The 24465-nt window shown below is 43.0% G+C and overlaps 1 long non-coding RNA gene across 4 annotated transcripts in view; it reads right to left on the bottom strand.

Moving 5' to 3' along the window:
- Nucleotides 1–1898: 1898 nt before the first annotated feature.
- Nucleotides 1899–24465, bottom strand: part of LOC122818067 (uncharacterized) — a 28822-nt gene continuing 6255 nt past the window's right edge. For 3 of the 4 annotated variants that reach the window (XR_006367567.2, XR_007765666.1, XR_007765665.1), the window contains exons 2-5: nucleotides 15479–15832; nucleotides 15001–15417; nucleotides 14724–14941; nucleotides 14075–14665 (exon numbers count right to left, since the gene is read on the bottom strand). This is a non-coding gene — a long non-coding RNA (uncharacterized LOC122818067). Of the gene's footprint in view, nucleotides 2242–14074; nucleotides 14666–14723; nucleotides 14942–15000; nucleotides 15418–15478; nucleotides 15833–24465 lie in introns of those variants that run through there. The other variant, XR_007765664.1, reaches the window with a different exon arrangement.

Genomic DNA, 24465 nt, shown 5'->3' with positions numbered 1-24465 from the left:
CGAGGACGGAACGGCCGGCGGCAGACGGTCATTTAGCGAGAACACCACCATGAGCACCCGAGTAGCATGGAGCGACGCAAGGAAAGCGATGGCTGCCCGCCAGCCGGCCGAGAGATCTTGCCCGGGGCAAGAGTGGTCAACCACACGGCCTATCCGAACCTCGCGGCTGATCTCGAGGCGAGGGAAGCCCGATCCGGTGATCAGCTCCGACAGCGACGTCGAGCTGGTCGAGGATCCGCGGTTGGAGCAGAGGAGGTGGCGGCTTCAGAAGGCCACCAGCGACACCGACGGCCGCATCCCAACCGGCACAACCCATGTCGAGTGGGCCAGCGAGGAGCCACCTGCGGAGCGACGGACTCCCCGCAGCCACGAGGAGCAGGTGGCAGCCGCCACGCTGGAGTTTCGGCTGAACCTGGAGGCGCGGCGGAAGACGGAGGAAACTCAACTGCGAGAGATGGAGGAGGACCCGGAATGGCAGGCCCGTTTGTGACGGGCCGAGGAGGAGGAGCAGCAGTTGTGGGAGGAACCCACACCCACCCACTCCGAGGTATGTCGCCGAACCGTGGGTGCCGGTACGAGGGGTCGCCGAATTTGGGAGGAGACGGGACCTCGGGTGAGCCCGATGGATCCCAGGACCCGTGGACGACCGGACGTATGGACCCCGCCGACACCGAGTACGCGGCCATCGACTCCAGGTACTGGGCCAACGACACCGGCAGCGACGCGAAACGAGGCGGAAGCGGCGGAGCCTCAGGAGAGGGGGCCGTGGAAATGGCCGGAACCGACGGGAGCTGGAAGGCCAAGTTTGAAGCAGCAACATTCGGCGCCCGTGGTGTCCGAATCGGCGGCGCGTCCTAAGTTGGCGCGGACGATGTCGGCGACGGAAGGCCAGCGATGGCTTGGAGTCCCGGAGCAGGAGTGGCCCGCAGGAATCGCGGAGGAACCGGCGGTACGCGAGGCTCGCAACCTGGGCAGCAGGCGCAGCTTGCAGATCAGGAGTGGCGGACGCACGTATCTCGTGAAGCTGGGGCTCGCGGGCATGAGGGTTTTTGTGGAGCAGACCGAGATGAGTCCGTGAAATAAAATGTTGAAAATTTAACACTCAGAAGCTAAGAACCGGAGGGGGCGGGAACGCGGTTGAAAGCATAACGAAGAAGGGGGCATACATGGCAGCAACCTGAAACGAAGGGGAAGGGTTAGGGCGGAGGCAAAGACAAAACTCCAGCTTACTTACCCGCTGCGAAGCGAATGCTGAGTCCTCTCCGCTCCCGCTCTCGAAGGGAGCCGGGCTCCGCGCGAAGTTATGTCGCTATGAAAAAATACATCTCCGCCGATTTATTAGCAACTCATCTTCCAATAGAATAAATTTAATGTTTTTTTTTAATTAATTTCATACAGAAAGTTGAATAGAAAATCTTAATAATTTAACGATAATATCAATCCCTTAAAAAACGCAGTTTCCCACAAGTCTTTATTAAGTATATGTATTATTTTAATTAATTTTTACATAAATCAGTTCAACTTATATATTATACATATGAACAATTCTCTGACCGGATTTGTGTGAACGTCATTACATTGAAAAAAACATAAACTATACACATTTTGAAAATAAGGAAAGGTTATTCTCATAGCTCTAGATTAGTAAGAATAACTCACTTATTTTCAAATTGGTTTAGTTTATGTTTTTTTCACTGTAAAGACGGTCGCACAAATTCTGTCAGAGAATTGCCCATATTACATACATTTATTAAATGTGCATGAAACTTAGTTTATTATTTTAATTTTTGAATTAAATATATAAACATTATGGATAGCTTCTTTGACAACTTGTTGACACGTTGGACATTTTGGTTCACCTCTGTCAGGATCGTTAGGATCATCGTTCTGTTCTTGATTATGAGCGAGAATTTGATCCCAACATGCTGCACAAATATTCTCATTATTGTATGGGCGCAATAAAATCGATTTTGGTTCGATGAGACATACATTGCAGGGATTCATTTGAAATATAGATGAATCGGATATTTGACTAGATTTTGAGTCACTCGACGAAAGCGATGATGATACCTTCATTTCAGATGACATTCCCGACAAATTGGAGCCCATATGCACACTGTCGAACAGGTCCTGTTTTTTAAAACGGTCATTTAGCGAAACAGTTCGTGTCAAAAAACCCTGTATGTCAATTTCTCCCTTGTCAAACAAATCCATTGCATCCATAATTTTTTGAGCGCGATCCTGAAATTAAACTTTTATTATATTTTAATGGCTTTAATTTTATTTCGTATATACTTACACGTATAGGTTTTGGTTGTGTTGAATTACCTATCCCACCATATTGAAAAAGAAGAGCGAATTCTCGACTTTTTTCATACTCCGCATCAATGATACATTCCACAAATTTAAAAAAGTGTCCCTTTGCTCGAATTTTATTGCCCAGGTTTAAATTGTATGCTTCAACAGAGCCCGTGGTTCTTGTGGATCGTTTGTAAACCGATATATTTTTAGGTCCACCTATTAAAATTAAAAGATGAATGAATAAGAGCATACATTTAAAATGATGAAATAATTACCTTCTCAAGCCAGTGCTTCTTAAAATATTTTAAAAAGGGCGAAAACATCTTCTTATCTAAGGCTGTGGCTTGAGCTTTAAGAAGACTAAATGATTCAACAATCTTGCATTCCGGTAAAAGAGGTAAATATAGAAATTTCATAAACAGCACATACGCATGTTTATTGCACCAAAGCATTTTCTCCAAAACCAATAGTTTTGATTGCATTTCTTTTACATGCTTGGGTAAAATGGAACAGCAAGCAAAGAAATTCATATTTGGATGCAAATTTTTCAAAGCGTTGCACATCGCCTTCTCATAATCCGATATAAATGATGCACCATTAAGACAGCAAATATTTGAGTCAACATATGTAAAAAGGTGTTGGTAACAAAACTCTGTTTTACGAGTCATCAAAACAAATAGGAACGGTGTTATCTAAGAAATAAATAATAATGTCAAAGAAAAAATAAAATTAAACAAACAATAAAATAATCACCTTTTGCATGTGTTTAACATAAATAAGAAGCAGTTGCTTAAAGTCCCCGAAAGGTCAAACTTTAAATGTAGCATCTATTAAAAAATGCCTATACTGCTCCTCAATAATGGCTTGCATCAAAGTGATGACCTTGTCAGACGCAAATACACAATAGGCAAATGAACTTGATGCATATAATTTCTTAAAAAAAACTTTCGGAAAGTTTCCTTTTGTCATGCCAAAACGGTTCATGATATTTTCATCATTGAAAGCATCGCGCACGTCCTCGGGAGTAATTGGAGATTTTGGAAGAAAGGGTTGTCTTTTTCGCTGTAGAATGCGTTTATTTTTATTTCCTCTTCTCCATTTGTTTTTCTAAATTATTATAAAACGAAACAAAAAATATTAAATTAAATTATGTATATCAATTTCTGAATAATACATACACACACACCGTCATGTTTTTGAATAAATATACATATGTACCATATATATGTATACTAACTCTTGTATGTATGCGTGCATGTATGTGTATTTACCTCGCGAGAACATCATTAAATATTTTTTTGGTATCGTCGGAATTGGTTTGACACTATAATTTAATTTTTCAGGATTGGAAAAGACGTGAGCCCTATCTGCACTTAAATAAACCCGTGCTCTGCAATCCTTTGAACAACACAGATGTGCAATATCATTCGATTTTAATTGTTTATTTTTTATGTAAATTTGTTGGTCACTTGGATTATATAATAATTGAGAGCAACCAGCACGGCTTCCTTCCTTAAAACTCAAATTTGATATTGTCCAAATCCATTTTACTCGCTCTTATAAAACCAACAACGCACACTTATTGAAAGCCCGGAATCGATTGATTGCCGTTGCAAGCGAAGATCAACGAAAATTTTTCGCACACGCTAATTCCGTTATTTCTATTATAGTATTATTCATTGAAAAAAATTTCTATGACACTAAAAAATCCATGTTTATTTAGTGTTATAGAAATTTGTTCAATATAATAGAAATACCGGAATTGGCGTATGCGAAAAATTCTCGCTGATCTTCGCTTTGCAAATGCATATATATATATTTATATATATATACATATATATATAATTTCCCAAATTTTTTAAAAGTGTACTTAACATACTAGCAAAAAATGGGATACCAAGAACTTTGCCATTCTGGCGCGTTCCCACTCATACATATGAGTGGGTACATACTTATCAGTGCTGTCATCAGGTGTGACCAGATTAAGCAATAATAGTATCGCCTATTTCCACTGCACCAAAAAACCTCGGTTTTTTTCGTTCAGGTCGAATGTTACGTTCGCCCAATGTAAAAACCCATAAGAAAAAAAGTCGGTTTGAACGTAAAAGATCTGAGTGGCAGTGGAAATAGGCTATACTCAACAACAAGAGGCGAAATCAGAACGTATATCGGTAATCGCTGCGTATACAAATATATTTATGTTGACATAATTATACATGTGTATGTTCATACGTAAGTTCAAATACATATAGTTACATATGTTAATAACAAACGTATATGCATGTATATGTACGTATATATTATATATTATACATAATACATTATTCATTCAAGTGTAAGATGAGTCTCTAATAAATCGTCGAAGAAATGTCGTTTTCAAAACGTCAAATCTCCGCGCGGAGTTATGTCGCTTTTAAAACGACACATCTCCGCTGAACAAAAAACGACATATCTCCGCGCGGAGATATGACGTTACAAGGCGACATATCTCCGCGCGGAGTTAAGTCGCGTTAAAACGTTTGTTCTGCGGAGATATGTCGCGCGGAGATATGTCGTTACCCCATCGATGGGCACGAGCAATATGGAAATATCGGTGATGATGAACATCGCGGCTAGCAAGTGGCAACGCCGCACCTGCGATATCGATATCGTGAGCAGGCCCTCTGGATATCGATAGCCGATTAGTATCGGTGCCCAGTGGAAACAGATGAAGGGTCGGCGCGGGAGATTTGAAATTGCGGAGAACGGCCGGCGCTGTGGAAACGAAACAAGATTGAAAGCGTCGAGGGAACGTCGAGGGAGCGACGAGGGAGCGCCGAGGGAGCGCCGAAGGCGCGCCGAGGGAACCGGAACGAGATGCGTCATGACTCAAGGGCTAGGATATACAAGGGAACGCCGGAGAGTGGGAGCGCTGAATTTTTTTCTTAATCTTTCCCGAAGTAAGGGTGAATGTGAGGAGTTGAATAACTCCACACAAATCCCAGCAGCAGATGGCCGGCCGCTCACCAGGTACGCGGCGAATTCTCGTAGTGGCGGCGAGGCGAAGAGCGAGGACGGAGAAGGAAGAACGAGAGAGTTTGGAGATCGAGGACGGAGAACGAGAGAGTTTGGAGATCGAGGACGGAGAACGTGAGAGTTTGGAGAAAGTGAGAGTTTGGAGAACGTGAGAGTTTCGAGAGCAAGAGAGTTTGGAGACAAGGGAATTTGGAGAGCAAGAGGGTTCGGAGACCAAGAGAGTTTGGAATGAAAAGAAAAGAATGGAGAAAGAGAGAGCGGAGACTTGGCGGGCGAAGCGAGAGTGCCGCGTGCAAAAGGGAGTAACGGGACGCCGCCGGACTTTGGACGCAGCCGTGAACTTTGGACCGAGAAAGACATCTCGGCAGCGGTGCGGCACACAAACATGCCGCATGCGTCTCCGGGATCAGCGGGACGGCAGCATCAGGCTGGACGGCGGCGGGAAGCAGTGCGTCAAGAACAAGAGGGTCAAACAGGAGCCATGGGCTTTGGACCCGGTGTGAAGAGTTTTGGCGGGCCGTGTGCAAAAGGGAAGTAACGGTTCCCAATGGCCCTATATAAACCCGCAGGGCGGAGGCAAGAGGGATCATTCAGTCGAGAGCAGTCAGTGAAGAGCGAGCAGTCAGTCGAGAGCATCAGTCGAGTACGATCATCAAGAGTTAAGACAAGCAGTCGAACGAGCACCAACCAAGCAAACTGCGAGGCAGCCACACCAGGGCGAGTCGTCGGAAGCAGCGCAGTGGGAGCCTACAAGAAGCAAGATTGTCACGTCGAGCCGTTCGGGATTGGGATTACTAGGAATCTCCGAATCTGAGACACAGGAGGCTGAGGTCTAAGGAGGCACCACACGGCTAAGTCAAGGCGGTCTGCTTATTCCTGCCAACGCAGTCCTGGCGTTACGCCTGGAGGGTCTACTAGACTTAGAACACTAAAAGCCGGCGACTTGAAATCGTGAGCTCGGGGGTAAGCCTGTCGAGCCCCGTGTACCTCGCCCAAGCACTACGCGGACGTATCCCGGCGTGAGCCCAGTGCGCCAAGTGGAGTTCAGCAGGTCCTGCCGCCATCAGCCAGAAGTGAGAGAAGTCCCGGAGCGGCGCGAAAGAACCCCGAGAGTAGCGAGCCAGAAGGGAGAGAAGTCCCGGAGCGGCGCAACAGAAACCCGAGAATAGCGAGCCAGAAGGGAGAGAAGTCCCGGAGCGGCGTAACAGAGCCCCGAGAGTCACGAGCCAGAAGGGAGAGAAGTCCCGGATCGGCGTATGCCCACGAGCCCTGCACAGAAGTCACGACGTACAGCCACCCTGTCAGGAGCAGTTCGCAGGACATCGCCACCAGCAAGCAGGACACCACACCGCAACAGGCACGCAAGGAGAATCGAGCCCGCAGGAACGGCACGGACAGTAAGCGAAGGGTGAGCCTAGGGTGGAACGTTCGTTTACACGAGGCACAGAAGCGAAGTGAAGAGCGAGGCAGTTTCCTGGCGTTCCGCTTTGACTGTCCGCACGATCTAAGCGGAAGCCCGTGGGACCATCTGGGACAGAGCAAGGGAAAGGCGGTCGGGTATCGAGAAGAGTGATCCTGGAGAGCTCGTCAGTTTGTTCACAATAGTCTGAGAACGGTGACGCTTCCCTAAGCCCGCACGGCTGACCCTATAGCGAGTCTGAATCGTGGCCGAGCAGTCACCGAGCCAATCGCGTCAGGAGCAAGCAGCGGTCAAGGATCTTCAAGGAGCGACAAAACGGGAACACCGTGTCAACGAGGCGAGCGAACATCGAGACAACCCACACCGTCGGAGACTGCGAGACAAGAAAATTATAAAGCCGACTACAGTTATACCCGCAATAAACCCACTCCGAACCCGTGAATTCTGTGCTTTTTCACTGAACTACTGGGCGGTCACGTTTATATAAATTTGGTGGGACGAACACACACAATCTACTGACTACTACAATACCGTAGCGAGCAGAAAGCAAAGAAATCAGTTCGTTACAAACACCCAAACCTATCAGGTAGCGCTTATCTCAGTAGCGGTATGCTGTGCTCTGATCTGTATTTTGCTTACCTGCCAGCGAGTCATTAACGCAAAGAAATCTTGAAGGTGGAGTAGTTAACTAAGTTTAGCGGACAATAGGTCGGCGACCATGCATCGGATTCTTTGCTGACCCAGCATATTTGCGTAGCCGCTGTGAGAAAACCTGTTGTTAGCTTTAAGTTTATACTCCTGTATTCAGTTCTGATTTTATGAAGCGAGCGAGCGGTCGTAATAAATACAATTAAACTCAACTCAACTTTGTTTCTCTGTGGCAGCTCCGCTCCACATAACAATTATTAAATATCTAAATATATTGACATATATTAAATTATATTCTTGATCAGGATCACTAGCCGAGTCGATCGAGCCATGTCCTGTCTGTTCGTATGAACGCTGGGATCACGGAAACTATAAAAGCTAGAACAGTCAAACATGCAGATTCCTGGGCTTCCTCGTGAGCGGCGAAGGTTTGTTTTAGCGGGGTGCCACGCCCACAATCCGTTAAAATCTGTACCGCCTACAGCTTTTATGATAGAAACAAAAATAAAAATTTTTTTTTCTGCCGACCACATAACATCTACTGAAATAGCCAGTAGGTGGTGCCCTAAAATATCGCTTTGCTGCTTATATATATCCATTCCCCTTTTGCTCCATTAAGTTGAGTAACGGGTATCTGATAATCAAAGCACTTGACTATAGCGTTCTTACTTGTTTTTTTTTGTTTTCCTCCGTTATGTTCAGCTAGCACTTTGGCGGAAGCACTTTTTGCGTAGCAGCAGCATGTATGTTAATGCCCTTGTATTTTGAAATAACTATTGTATTAAAAAATAAATAAATATTGTTTTATAAAACTAAAATTTTGAAATCACCGTAAAATTGTTTTAATTGAATGTACTTAAATTATATGATTGTTCCACTTAACAATTTTTTTGTTTTGTTATATAAATTTATTCCGTTACACTTTATTTAAATGTTTAAAACATAGTCAGAACCGTTACTTAGTCGGATGTGTTTTGCTTAAGAAAGGGTATAAGAAATCAGTAAAGGGAAGACTTCGTGCATACTGTTATTCAACGCAAGTCTTTTGAATTGTGCTCAGCTAATCAAATTTCAGATTCAAAGATTTAAATATTTTCTTTCTAAAAGTGAAAATAATAAAGTAAAGTTTAAAGAACGTCCCTTTCTAAGATGTTTTATAGGTCTTACAACATAAACTAGAAAATTCTGGTTCCGTTACTCGAAGGTGGGATGATGAAATGTTTTAAAATCCCCCAAACGATTTTACACAGTTGAAAAGGTAAATATAAAAATATACTAGAGAAACACATTTCTTTAAAAACGTGCCCATATTTTTGTTTTAGAGCGTTGGACAGGGATTTGGATTACCCGGACGAATGTTTAAGGAAGGCGGTAACGGACCTTTACAAAAAATTAATAAAACAAAAAAATTGTCTAACAATAACTGTAATTTAACAGAATAGCAAAAATAATACAATTTAAATAAAATGAAGTAAAATTTAAACAAATCAGTGTGTATTTTAATTTTTGAAAGTCATTGAAAAATTCTGAATTTCCGAAGAGATTTCACCTGGACGTTTCATTTATAGGGAATCAAAAATACGTAGCCCGCGAAATTTGAAAAGAACATTTTTGATAACACGTCGTTTTTTATTTCAAGACAGTTTTCTTTTGTGTTGATGTTAGTTGGGTTTGGATGAGGGTTGATGGGAGTTTCAATTAGATATTTTAAAGTGCAAGTCAGATTGTTAGGATTTTATGTAACTTTTTAAGAAGTGTAATATGTGTGTATGGGGTGTAGGCAAGGGAGAATTTACCTTTCTTTGTTTTATTGCGTGTGGTTAAGGGATATTAGAAGAGATTCTTGGACTTAATGAGGTATATTAGAGGAGAGAGGCAATCGGAGCAGATATAATGTTTGTAATGGTACGTGAAACCATTTTTAACAGAATCACGTTAAGAGTCACAGACTCTCGAACGCTAGTTTGGGAAAAAGAATCCGTAGAAAGTTATTCCAAAATTACCTAAGTAAGTTTTTACTAAACAAGACTGTTGGATTTGATAGAACTGTCCCTGCAAAACGGTGCTTTTGATATCCACTTCACGCCGAAGTGACTCCAAGAAGGGTCGCCGAAGTGGCACATTTCTTCACGACGGGAGTGACTTCTGCGATCCGAATGCGATATCGCCGAAGTGACTTCTGGAAGTGTCGCCGAAGTAACTTCTAGAAGTGCCGCCGAAGTGACTCTGAGAAGTTCCGCCGAAGTGGCACATTTCTTTCCGACGGGAGTGACTTCAGCGATCCGAATGCGATATCGCCGAAGTGGCTTCTGGAATTTACTTAGAAGTGACATACCAGATGCTTGTAGAAGATACCAGAAAGGCCCTTCTTGAATAAAAAACTTGTTTTATACATGTTCGGCAAAATTCTGAATTTTTTTAAGGCCTTTGCCCGTGTAGACGCGGTCCAGCTCCGTTCCATTTTTAAAATAAACAGAAGCAACATTTTTTATATTTAAAATAAAAATAAATTTGGAGGAATTACCTTTTACAATTAGGTGGAAAATCTTTGAGTGCTTATTTCTCTGGAATTTTCAGAATAAAAGGGTAACGGCAAATATCGTGTCTTCTTTTTTCTCAGTGACTTTGTTTTTGTATCATCTATCTATCGTCCAGAAGTGTCTCAGAAGATACTTCTTCGAGATCGCGACCCTTTTTGTTTTTGTAAAATGTGTGCTATCGTCTAACTATCGTCCAGAAGTGTCTCAGAAGTTACTTCTTCGCAATCGCGACCCTTTTTGTTTTTGAAAAATGTGTACTATCGTCTTTCTTTCAAAGTAACTTCTGGAGGACAGGCGATAGAATTATAGCCTTTTTGCTTGCAGGGGATGGCTAAAACTATTCAACATTAATTTGACGAAACAAATTTCCTAATAGATATTTTTTATTTGACCACCCTTGAGGTTATGCTAATCTCAAACCTCAAATATGAATATTACAGTAAAGGTGAATGGAACTCCTATTTTATAATTGATTTTTAATATAAGAAAGGAAACCAACTTCAGCAGGTCGTTTCCCTAAGAGCATGGTACGTCGGGAGCTTCCCGATTTTGTATTATTTTGACATTAATTACCCGATCGCTTCTATGGCAGCTATATGATATGGTCTTCTCATTCTTTAAAAAGTGTATTACAAATTTTGAAATAATAAAAGGGAACATCACCCAAGAGTAGAAGTCAATATGTCAAAACACGTTAGAATGCTATAGTCGAATGCCTCGACTAACAGATACCCGTTAAAAGAGCAAAAGAGAAATGAAGATATATAAGCAGCAAAGCGATATTGAAAAGCACCACCTACCTAAAAGTACCCGGACTACGTAATGGAGGGAGACACCTTGTACAGGAACATTCCACACAGAGCAAGCAGTGAGGATGTCGCGACGTGGAAGATGTGCGTCCCGAGAGCTCTACGAGAAGCGGTGCTGAAAGAGAACCACGACTCAACAACAGCTGACCATGTAGGAAGCAGAAGGACAATAGCACGTCTGGCAGCCCAGGCATGCACCGAGACGCTCAAGCCCACGTAAGAAGGTGCGAGACATGTATCAGATTCAAGCCGAATCAGATGCAGGCAGCTGGGAAAATGCTAACGCAGGTGCCAGAGGAACCGTGGGCTACAGTATGCGCAGACTACATCGGACCCCTGCCGCGTTCAAAACACGGCAACCAAATGCTGCTGGTGCTGATAGACAGGCTCTCCAAGTGGACTGAATTGGTGCCGCTGCGGAGCACGACGGCCGAGTCCCTAAAGAAAGCGTTCAGGGAGCGCATCATCGCAAGGTTTGGGGTCCCGAAGATAGTCATAACGGACAACGGAGTACAGTTCAACAGCAAAATCTTCAAGAGTTTCCTGGCCGAGATGGGAGCCAAGCAACAGCTCACGGCTCCATATACCCCGCAAGAGAACCCGACAGAAAGAGCAAACAGGATCCTAAAGACAATGATAGCGCAGTTCACAGGGCAGGATCAGAGAAACTGGGACGAGAATTGGCCTGAGATCATGCTGGCAGTAAATACGAGTGTTTCGGAATCCACGAGTGTTTCAGAATCCAGGATACACGCCAGCGTTTATTACTCAAGGCAGAGAGCCGAGACTGCCGAGCGCCTTATACGACAGAGAGACCTTGGGAACAGGACGACTCACTGAGACCCCAGGGGAGAAGGCAAACAAACTCGGGGAAATCTTTGAGATTGTAAGGCGGAATCTGGAGAGAGCCTCCCAGGATCAGGCTAGGCATTACAACCTGAGGAGGAGACAATGGACACCAGCGGTGGGAGACGTCGTGTGGGCCAAGGAACATCATTTGTCCAAGGCGGCCGAGGGGTTCGCAGCAAAGTTGGCCCCCAGATACGACGGACCTTACCAGGTCACGGATTTTGCGTCAGCAGTAATGTGCAAAATTCGGCACGTGAACACAAAAAAGAGAGGACCATCCACGTGAGCGAGCTGAAACAACAAAAAACACAGAACACCAGCGAGCAGCTACAAGCAGATACGGTAGACAAAAGGCAACAGTAAAGTTTCAAAGGATACCCGAAGGACACAAGGAAAGGGGTCCAAGGATAGCTCCAAGGATACCCGAAGGACAGAAGGAAAGCAGGCCAATGAATAGCTCCAAGGATACCCGAAGGACACAAGGAATGGGGTCCAAGGAGAGCTCCAAGGATACCCGAAGGACACGAGGAAAGGGGTCCAAGGATACCTCCAAGGATACCCGAAGGACATAAGGAAAAAGCCCGAGGATACTTTCAAGGATGCTCAGGAATAAGGAATATCTCGAGGGGGAAAAAAAAAAATGTTCCAACTGGAGGGCAGAAAAGACACAAACAGTAGACCGGAACGTCCAAACGCTCGATGATGACTGAAAGGAAAATGTCCAGCGATAGTCCGCCGAAGGTACAGGTCAGAGAGCTGTACCGTAAAAACGAAGTGGAAAAGGAGGGAGGCTGTGAGAAATAGCGGTACCGAGCAAAGTGTAAGGCTTAGAACCGAGGTGTCGAGGACGGAACGGCCGGCGGCAGACGGTCATTTAGCGAGAACACCACCATGAGCACCCGAGTAGCATGGAGCGACGCAAGGAAAGCGATGGCTGCCCGCCAGCCGGCCGAGAGATCTTGCCCGGGGCAAGAGTGGTCAACCACACGGCCTATCCGAACCTCGCGGCTGATCTCGAGGCGAGGGAAGCCCGATCCGGTGATCAGCTCCGACAGCGACGTCGAGCTGGTCGAGGATCCGCGGTTGGAGCAGAGGAGGTGGCGGCTTCAGAAGGCCACCAGCGACACCGACGGCCGCATCCCAACCGGCACAACCCATGTCGAGTGGGCCAGCGAGGAGCCACCTGCGGAGCGACGGACTCCCCGCAGCCACGAGGAGCAGGTGGCAGCCGCCACGCTGGAGTTTCGGCTGAACCTGGAGGCGCGGCGGAAGACGGAGGAAACTCAACTGCGAGAGATGGAGGAGGACCCGGAATGGCAGGCCCGTTTGTGACGGGCCGAGGAGGAGGAGCAGCAGTTGTGGGAGGAACCCACACCCACCCACTCCGAGGTATGTCGCCGAACCGTGGGTGCCGGTACGAGGGGTCGCCGAATTTGGGAGGAGACGGGACCTCGGGTGAGCCCGATGGATCCCAGGACCCGTGGACGACCGGACGTATGGACCCCGCCGACACCGAGTACGCGGCCATCGACTCCAGGTACTGGGCCAACGACACCGGCAGCGACGCGAAACGAGGCGGAAGCGGCGGAGCCTCAGGAGAGGGGGCCGTGGAAATGGCCGGAACCGACGGGAGCTGGAAGGCCAAGTTTGAAGCAGCAACATTCGGCGCCCGTGGTGTCCGAATCGGCGGCGCGTCCTAAGTTGGCGCGGACGATGTCGGCGACGGAAGGCCAGCGATGGCTTGGAGTCCCGGAGCAGGAGTGGCCCGCAGGAATCGCGGAGGAACCGGCGGTACGCGAGGCTCGCAACCTGGGCAGCAGGCGCAGCTTGCAGATCAGGAGTGGCGGACGCACGTATCGCGTGAAGCTGGGGCTCGCGGGCATGAGGGTTTTTGTGGAGCAGACCGAGATGAGTCCGTGAAATAAAATGTTGAAAATTTAACACTCAGAAGCTAAGGACCGGAGGGGGCGGGAACGCGGTTGAAAGCATAACGAAGAAGGGGGCATACATGGCAGCAACCTGAAACGAAGGGGAAGGGTTAGGGCGGAGGCAAAGACAAAACTCCAGCTTACTTACCCGCTGCGAAGCGAATGCTGAGTCCTCTCCGCTCCCGCTCTCGAAGGGAGCCGGGCTCCGCGCGAAGTTATGTCGCTATGAAAAAATACATCTCCGCCGATTTATTAGCAACTCATCTTCCAATAGAATAAATTTAATGTTTTTTTTTAATTAATTTCATACAGAAAGTTGAATAGAAAATCTTAATAATTTAACGATAATATCAATCCCTTAAAAAACGCAGTTTCCCACAAGTCTTTATTAAGTATATGTATTATTTTAATTAATTTTTACATAAATCAGTTCAACTTATATATTATACATATGAACAATTCTCTGACCGGATTTGTGTGAACGTCATTACATTGAAAAAAACATAAACTATACACATTTTGAAAATAAGGAAAGGTTATTCTCATAGCTCTAGATTAGTAAGAATAACTCACTTATTTTCAAATTGGTTTAGTTTATGTTTTTTTCACTGTAAAGACGGTCGCACAAATTCTGTCAGAGAATTGCCCATATTACATACATTTATTTAATGTGCGTGAAACTTAGTTTATTATTTTAATTTTTGAATTAAATATATAAACATTATGGATAGCTTCTTTGACAACTTGTTGACACGTTGGACATTTTGGTTCACCTCTGTCAGGATCGTTAGGATCATCGTTCTGTTCTTGATTATGAGCGAGAATTTGATCCAAACATGCTGCACAAATATTCACATGATTATATGGGCGCAATAAAATCGATTTTGGTTCGATGAGACATACATTGCAGGGATTCATTTGAAATATAGATGAATCGGATATTTGACTAGATTTTGAGTCACTCGACGAAAGCGATGATGATACCTTCATTTCAGATGACATTCCCGACAAATTGGAGCCCATATGCACACTGTCGAACAGGTCCTGTTTTTTAAAACGGTCATTTAGCGAAACAGTTCGTGTCAAAAAACCCTGTATGTCAATTTCTCCCTCGTCAAACAAATCCATTGCATCCATAATTTTTTGAGCGCGATCCTGAAATTAAACTTTTATTATATTTTAATGGCTTTAATTTTATTTCGTATATACTTACACGTATAGGTTTTGGTTGTGTTGAATTACCTATCCCACCATATTGAAAAAGAAGAGCGAATTCTCGACTTTTTTCATACTCCGCATCAATGATACATTCCACAAATTTAAAAAAGTGTCCCTTTGCTCGAATTTTATTGCCCAGGTTTAAATTGTATGCTTCAACAGAGCCCGTGGTTCTTGTGGATCGTTTGTATACCGATATATTTTTAGGTCCACCTATTAAAATTAAAAGATGAATGAATAAGAGCATACATTTAAAATGATGAAATAATTACCTTCTTAAGCCAGTGCTTCTTAAAATATTTTAAAAAGGGCGAAAACATCTTCTTATCTAAGGCTGTGGCTTGAGCTTTAAGAAGACTAAATGATTCAACAATCTTGCATTCCGGTAAAAGAGGTAAATATAGAAATTTCATAAACAGCACATACGCATGTTTATTGCACCAAAGCATTTTCTCCAAAACCAATAGTTTTGATTGCATTTCTTTTACATGCTTGGGTAAAATGGAACAGCAAGCAAAGAAATTCATATTTGGATGCAAATTTTTCAAAGCGTTGCACATCGCCTTCTCATAATCCGATATAAATGATGCACCATTAAGACAGCAAATATTTGAGTCAACATATGTAAAGAGGTGTTGGTAACAAAACTCTGTTTTACGAGTCATCAAAACAAATAGGAACGGTGTTATCTAAGAAATAAATAATAATGTCAAAGAAAAAATAAAATTAAACAAACAATAAAATAATCACCTTTTGCATGTGTTTAACATAAATAAGAAGCAGTTGCTTAAAGTCCCCGAAAGGTCAAACTTTAAATGTAGCATCTATTAAAAAATGCCTATACTGCTCCTCAATATTGGCTTGCATCAAAGTGATGACCTTGTCAGACGCAAATACACAATAGGCAAATGAACTTGATGCATATAATTTCTTAAAAAAAACTTTCGGAAAGTTTCCTTTTGTCATGCCAAAACGGTTCATGATATTTTCATCATTGAAAGCATCGCGCACGTCCTCGGGAGTAATTGGAGATTTTGGAAGAAAGGGTTGTCTTTTTCGCTGTAGAATGCGTTTATTTTTATTTCCTCTTCTCCATTTGTTTTTCTAAATTATTATAAAACGAAACAAAAAATATTAAATTAAATTATGTATATCAATTTCTGAATAATACATACACACACACCGTCATGTTTTTGAATAAATATACATATGTACCATATATATGTATACTAACTCTTGTATGTATGCGTGCATGTATGTGTATTTACCTCGCGAGAACATCATTAAATATTTTTTTGGTATCGTCGGAATTGGTTTGACACTATAATTTAATTTTTCAGGATTGGAAAAGACGCGAGCCCTATCTGCACTTAAATAAACCCGTGCTCTGCAATCCTTTGAACAACACAGATGTGCAATATCATTCGATTTTAATTGTTTATTTTTTATGTAAATTTGTTGGTCACTTGGATTATATAATAATTGAGAGCAACCAGCACGGCTTCCTTCCTTAAAACTCAAATTTGATATTGTCCAAATCCATTTTACTCGCTCTTATAAAACCAACAACGCACACTTATTGAAAGCCCGGAATCGATTGATTGCCGTTGCAAGCGAAGATCAACGAAAATTTTTCGCACACGCTAATTCCGTTATTTCTATTATAGTATTATTCATTGAAAAAAATTTCTATGACACTAAAAAATCCATGTTTATTTAGTGTTATAGAAATTTGTTCAATATAATAGAAATACCGGAATTGGCGTATGCGAAAAATTCTCGCTGATCTTCGCTTTACAAATGCATATATATATATTTATATATATATACATATATATATAATTTCCCAAATTTTTTAAAAGTGTACTTAACATACTAGCAAAAAATGGGATACCAAGAACTTTGCCATTCTGGCGCGTTCCCACTCATACATATGAGTGGGTACATACTTATCAGTGCTGTCATCAGGTGTGACCAGATTAAGCAATAATAGTATCGCCTATTTCCACTGCACCAAAAAACCTCGGTTTTTTTCGTTCAGGTCGAATGTTACGTTCGCCCAATGTAAAAACCCATAAGAAAAAAAGTCGGTTTGAACGTAAAAGATCTGAGTGGCAGTGGAAATAGGCTATACTCAACAACAAGAGGCGAAATCAGAACGTATATCGGTAATCGTGCTTGGAAACTAGCCAAGTGGTTATAGCGCGCTTGTTATTTGAACAGATTTCTGTTAAGGTCGCTGTCTCTGCTGTTCAATTTGAGCGTCGAAAACCCTCAATGGGGAATATTATTTTGCTGCGTATACAAATATATTTATGTTGACATAATTATACATGTGTATGTTCATACGTAAGTTCAAATACATATAGTTACATATGTTAATAACAAACGTATATGCATGTATATGTACGTATATATTATATATTATACATAATACATTATTCATTCAAGTGTAAGATGAGTCTCTAATAAATCGTCGAAGAAATGTCGTTTTCAAAACGTCAAATCTCCGCGCGGAGTTATGTCGCTTTTAAAACGACACATCTCCGCTGAACAAAAAACGACATATCTCCGCGCGGAGATATGACGTTACAAGGCGACATATCTCCGCGCGGAGTTAAGTCGCGTTAAAACGTTTGTTCTGCGGAGATATGTCGCGCGGAGATATGTCGTTACCCCATCGATGGGCACGAGCAATATGGAAATATCGGTGATGATGAACATCGCGGCTAGCAAGTGGCAACGCCGCACCTGCGATATCGATATCGTGATCAGGCCCTCTGGATATCGATAGCCGATTAGTATCGGTGCCCAGTGGAAACAGATGAAGGGTCGGCGCGGGAGATTTGAAATTGCGGAGAACGGCCGGCGCTGTGGAAACGAAACAAGATTGAAAGCGTCGAGGGAACGTCGAGGGAGCGACGAGGGAGCGCCGAGGGAGCGCCGAAGGCGCGCCGAGGGAACCGGAACGAGATGCGTCATGACTCAAGGGCTAGGATATACAAGGGAACGCCGGAGAGTGGGAGCGCTGAATTTTTTTCTTAATCTTTCCCGAAGTAAGGGTGAATGTGAGGAGTTGAATAACTCCACACAAATCCCAGCAGCAGCTGGCCGGCCGCTCACCAGGTACGCGGCAAATTCTCGTAGTGGCGGCGAGGCGAAGAGCGAGGACGGAGAAGGAAGAACGAGAGAGTTTGGAGATCGAGGACGGAGAACGAGAGAGTTTGGAGATCGAGGACGGAGAACGTGAGAGTTTGGAGAAAGTGAGAGTTTGGAGAACGTGAGAGTTTCGAGAGCAAGAGAGTTTGGAGACAAGGGAATTTGGAGAGCAAGAGGGTTCGGAGAACAAGAGAGTTTGGAATGAAAAGAAAAGAATGGAGAAAGAGAGAGCGGAGACTTGGCGGGCGAAGCGAGAGTGCCGCGTGCAAAAGGGAGTAACGGGACGCCGCCGGACTTTGGACGCAGCCGTGAACTTTGGACCGAGAAAGACATCTCGGCAGCGGTGCGGCACACAAACATGCCGCATGCGTCTCCGGGATCAGCGGGACGGCAGCATCAGGCTGGACGGCGGCGGGAAGCAGTGCGTCAAGAACAAGAGGGTCAAACAGGAGCCATGGGCTTTGGACCCGGTGTGAAGAGTTTTGGCGGGCCGTGTGCAAAAGGGAAGTAACGGTTCCCAATGGCCCTATATAAACCCGCAGGGCGGAGGCAAGAGGGATCATTCAGTCGAGAGCAGTCAGTGAAGAGCGAGCAGTCAGTCGAGAGCATCAGTCGAGTACGATCATCAAGAGTTAAGACAAGCAGTCGAACGAGCACCAACCAAGCAAACTGCGAGGCAGCCACACCAGGGCGAGTCGTCGGAAGCAGCGCAGTGGGAGCCTACAAGAAGCAAGATTGTCACGTCGAGCCGTTCGGGATTGGGATTACTAGGAATCTCCGAATCTGAGACACAGGAGGCTGAGGTCTAAGGAGGCACCACACGGCTAAGTCAAGGCGGTCTGCTTATTCCTGCCAACGCAGTCCTGGCGTTACGCCTGGAGGGTCTACTAGACTTAGAACACTAAAAGCCGGCGACTTGAAATCGTGAGCTCGGGGGTAAGCCTGTCGAGCCCCGTGTACCTCGCCCAAGCACTACGCGGACGTATCCCGGCGTGAGCCCAGTGCGCCAAGTGGAGTTCAGCAGGTCCTGCCGCCATCAGCCAGAAGTGAGAGAAGTCCCGGAGCGGCGCGAAAGAACCCCGAGAGTAGCGAGCCAGAAGGGAGAGAAGTCCCGGAGCGGCGCAACAGAAACCCGAGAATAGCGAGCCAGAAGGGAGAGAAGTCCCGGAGCGGCGTAACAGAGCCCCGAGAGTCACGAGCCAGAAGGGAGAGAAGTCCCGGATCGGCGTATGCCCACGAGCCCTGCACAGAAGTCACGACGTACAGCCACCCTGTCAGGAGCAGTTCGCAGGACATCGCCACCAGCAAGCAGGACACCACACCGCAACAGGCACGCAAGGAGAATCGAGCCCGCAGGAACGGCACGGACAGTAAGCGAAGGGTGAGCCTAGGGTGGAACGTTCGTTTACACGAGGCACAGAAGCGAAGTGAAGAGCGAGGCAGTTTCCTGGCGTTCCGCTTTGACTGTCCGCACGATCTAAGCGGAAGCCCGTGGGACCATCTGGGACAGAGCAAGGGAAAGGCGGTCGGGTATCGAGAAGAGTGATCCTGGAGAGCTCGTCAGTTTGTTCACAATAGTCTGAGAACGGTGACGCTTCCCTAAGCCCGCACGGCTGACCCTATAGCGAGTCTGAATCGTGGCCGAGCAGTCACCGAGCCAATCGCGTCAGGAGCAAGCAGCGGTCAAGGATCTTCAAGGAGCGACAAAACGGGAACACCGTGTCAACGAGGCGAGCGAACATCGAGACAACCCACACCGTCGGAGACTGCGAGACAAGAAAATTATAAAGCCGACTACAGTTATACCCGCAATAAACCCACTCCGAACCCGTGAATTCTGTGCTTTTTCACTGAACTACTGGGCGGTCACGTTTATATAAATTTGGTGGGACGAACACACACAATCTACTGACTACTACAATACCGTAGCGAGCAGAAAGCAAAGAAATCAGTTCGTTACAAACACCCAAACCTATCAGGTAGCGCTTATCTCAGTAGCGGTATGCTGTGCTCTGATCTGTATTTTGCTTACCTGCCAGCGAGTCATTAACGCAAAGAAATCTTGAAGGTGGAGTAGTTAACTAAGTTTAGCGGACAATAGGTCGGCGACCATGCATCGGATTCTTTGCTGACCCAGCATTGGACTGTTTGCATCCGCACAGACGGCGAACTCAGCATATTTGCGTAGCCGCTGTGAGAAAACCTGTTGTTAGCTTTAAGTTTATACTCCTGTATTCAGTTCTGATTTTATGAAGCGAGCGAGCGGTCGTAATAAATACAATTAAACTCAACTCAACTTTGTTTCTCTGTGGCAGCTCCGCTCCACATAACAATTATTAAATATCTAAATATATTGACATATATTAAATTATATTCTTGATCAGGATCACTAGCCGAGTCGATCGAGCCATGTCCTGTCTGTTCGTATGAACGCTGGGATCACGGAAACTATAAAAGCTAGAACAGTCAAACATGCAGATTCCTGGGCTTCCTCGTGAGCGGCGAAGGTTTGTTTTAGCGGGGTGCCACGCCCACAATCCGTTAAAATCTGTACCGCCTACAGCTTTTATGATAGAAACAAAAATAAAAATTTTTTTTTCTGCCGACCACATAACATCTACTGAAATAGCCAGTAGGTGGTGCCCTAAAATATCGCTTTGCTGCTTATATATATCCATTCCCCTTTTGCTCCATTAAGTTGAGTAACGGGTATCTGATAATCAAAGCACTTGACTATAGCGTTCTTACTTGTTTTTTTTTGTTTTCCTCCGTTATGTTCAGCTAGCACTTTGGCGGAAGCACTTTTTGCGTAGCAGCAGCATGTATGTTAATGCCCTTGTAATTTGAAATAACTATTGTATTAAAAAATAAATAAATATTGTTTTATAAAACTAAAATTTTGAAATCACCGTAAAATTGTTTTAATTGAATGTACTTAAATTATATGATTGTTCCACTTAACAATTTTTTTGTTTTGTTATATAAATTTATTCCGTTACACTTTATTTAAATGTTTAAAACATAGTCAGAACCGTTACTTAGTCGGATGTGTTTTGCTTAAGAAAGGGTATAAGAAATCAGTAAAGGGAAGACTTCGTGCATACTGTTATTCAACGCAAGTCTTTTGAATTGTGCTCAGCTAATCAAATTTCAGATTCAAAGATTTAAATATTTTCTTTCTAAAAGTGAAAATAATAAAGTAAAGTTTAAAGAACGTCCCTTTCTAAGATGTTTTATAGGTCTTACAACATAAACTAGAAAATTCTGGTTCCGTTACTCGAAGGTGGGATGATGAAATGTTTTAAAATCCCCCAAACGATTTTACACAGTTGAAAAGGTAAATATACAAATATACTAGAGAAACACATTTCTTTAAAAACGTGCCCATATTTTTGTTTTAGAGCGTTGGACAGGGATTTGGATTACCCGGACGAATGTTTAAGGAAGGCGGTAACGGACCTTTACAAAAAATTAATAAAACAAAAAAATTGTCTAACAATAACTGTAATTTAACAGAATAGCAAAAATAATACAATTTAAATAAAATGAAGTAAAATTTAAACAAATCAGTGTGTATTTTAATTTTTGAAAGTCATTGAAAAATTCTGAATTTCCGAAGAGATTTCACCTGGACGTTTCATTTATAGGGAATCAAAAATACGTAGCCCGCGAAATTTGAAAAGAACATTTTTGATAACACGTCGTTTTTTATTTCAAGACAGTTTTCTTTTGTGTTGATGTTAGTTGGGTTTGGATGAGGGTTGATGGGAGTTTCAATTAGATATTTTAAAGTGCAAGTCAGATTGTTAGGATTTTATGTAACTTTTTAAGAAGTGTAATATGTGTGTATGGGGTGTAGGCAAGGGAGAATTTACCTTTCTTTGTTTTATTGCGTGTGGTTAAGGGATATTAGAAGAGATTCTTGGACTTAATGAGGTATATTAGAGGAGAGAGGCAATCGGAGCAGATATAATGTTTGTAATGGTACGTGAAACCATTTTTAACAGAATCACGTTAAGAGTCACAGACTCTCGAACGCTAGTTTGGGAAAAAGAATCCGTAGAAAGTTATTCCAAAATTACCTAAGTAAGTTTTTACTAAACAAGACTGTTGGATTTGATAGAACTGTCCCTGCAAAACGGTGCTTTTGATATCCACTTCACGCCTAAGTGACTCAAAGAAGGGTCGCCGAAGTGGCACATTTCTTCACGACGGGAGTGACTTCTGCGATCCGAATGCGATATCGCCGAAGTGACTTCTGGAAGTGTCGCCGAAGTAACTTCTAGAAGTGCCGCCGAAGTGACTCTGAGAAGTTCCGCCGAAGTGGCACATTTCTTTCCGACGGGAGTGACTTCAGCGATCCGAATGCGATATCGCCGAAGTGGCTTCTGGAATTTACTTAGAAGTAACATACCAGATGCTTGTAGAAGATACCAGAAAGGCCTTTCTTGAATAAAAAACTTGTTTTATACATGTTCGGCAAAATTCTGAATTTTTTTAAGGCCTTTGCCCGTGTAGACGCGGTCCAGCTCCGTTCCATTTTTAAAATAAACAGAAGCAACATTTTTTATATTTAAAATAAAAATAAATTTGGAGGAATTACCTTTTACAATTAGGTGGAAAATCTTTGAGTGCTTATTTCTCTGGAATTTTCAGAATAAAAGGGTAACGGCAAATATCGTGTCTTCTTTTTTCTCAGTGACTTTGTTTTTGTATCATCTATCTATCGTCCAGAAGTGTCTCAGAAGATACTTCTTCGAGATCGCGACCCTTTTTGTTTTTGTAAAATGTGTGCTATCGTCTAACTATCGTCCAGAAGTGTCTCAGAAGTTACTTCTTCGCAATCGCGACCCTTTTTGTTTTTGAAAAATGTGTACTATCGTCTTTCTTTCAAAGTAACTTCTGGAGGACAGGCGATAGAATTATAGCCTTTTTGCTTGCAGGGGATGGCTAAAACTATTCAACATTAATTTGACGAAACAAATTTCCTAATAGATATTTTTTATTTGACCACCCTTGAGGTTATGCTAATCTCAAACCTCAAATATGAATATTACAGTAAAGGTGAATGGAACTCCTATTTTATAATTGATTTTTAATATAAGAAAGGAAACCAACTTCAGCAGGTCGTTTCCCTAAGAGCATGGTACGTCGGGAGCTTCCCGATTTTGTATTATTTTGACATTAATTACCCGATCGCTTCTATGGCAGCTATATGATATGGTCTTCTCATTCTTTAAAAAGTGTATTACAAATTTTGAAATAATAAAAGGGAACATCACCCAAGAGTAGAAGTCAATATGTCAAAACACGTTAGAATGCTATAGTCGAATGCCTCGACTAACAGATACCCGTTAAAAGAGCAAAAGAGAAATGAAGATATATAAGCAGCAAAGCGATATTGAAAAGCACCACCTACCAGCTATTTCAATATATGGTAATGTGGGCGGCAGACTGATTTAAACGTTTTGGCTTTTTGTGGGCGTTAGAATAGGCGTGGCAAATTTTTTTAAAGTCAATCGATAGGTATTGATATGAATAATCCGTTTTAGTAAAAACAATGTTTGTATACACTTGCAGTTATAAGAAATAATCAACTTTAGTAGCACCATGTAACATTTTTAAGGATTGTGGATGACTTCAGTGATATTAAACAAAAATTATTTCATGCTTATTTTTAGACCATTTTTGACATCTATATGTTAGAGTATTTTGATTTTTATTAAATTCAATTTGAAATTCTTAAATATATAAAAAATGTTATTTCCAAGCTTAGAAGGTTATATGTAAGAAACATCAAAGATATAATTTTTTCATATTTTCCGACTAATTTCTCGATCGTTTCTATGGCAGCTATATTATATAGTCGTCCGATTTTGATAAAATTTAATTCGAAATTCAAAACTAATTAAAAAATGTTATTTCCAAGCGTAGGAGGTTATATCTTAAAAGACACCGAATATATAATTTTTTCATATTATTTTACCACTAATTTTCCGATCGTTCCTATGGCAGCTAGATGATATACCCGATTTTGATAAAATTTAATTCGAAATTCAGAACTAATTAAAAAATGTTAGTTCCAAGTTTAGAAGGTTATATGTTTAAAAACAGCGAAGATATAATTTATTTTAATAGTTTCCCCGATAGTTCCTATTGGAGCTATAAGATATAGTTGTCCGACCCGGCTGGTTCCGACTTATACAGTACCTGCAATAGAAAGAAGACTTTTGGGAAAGTTACAGCCCGATAGCTGAAGGACTAGTTCGCGTAGAAACGGACAGACAGACGGAAAGACGGTCAGACGGACGGACAGACGGACGTGGTCCAAACGATTTTGTTTTTAGCATTATAGATACAGGCGCTACAGTCTAACTATCTGCGAAATAAATACGAGTTTTGGGAAGGTTTTATTGCGGTAGCTTTAAAACTGAAAAACAGACTAGGCTACCAGGTTGACAGATTCGCCATATTGTGGCGTCTGTGGGTCAAGTCCCATAATATGAGCCAACATCTTGGCGTCCTTTTTAATATGCACTGACCTCCTAAAAGTGTTTTTGGCTTAGTTCTTACAATTT

This window comes from Drosophila biarmipes, unplaced genomic scaffold (genome assembly GCF_025231255.1).
Source record: "Drosophila biarmipes strain raj3 unplaced genomic scaffold, RU_DBia_V1.1 ptg000023l, whole genome shotgun sequence".
Taxonomy (NCBI): Eukaryota; Metazoa; Arthropoda; class Insecta; order Diptera; family Drosophilidae; genus Drosophila; species Drosophila biarmipes.
The sequence above is the reverse complement of the archived record's forward strand: the minus strand, read 5'-3'. Positions and strand labels throughout refer to the sequence as shown.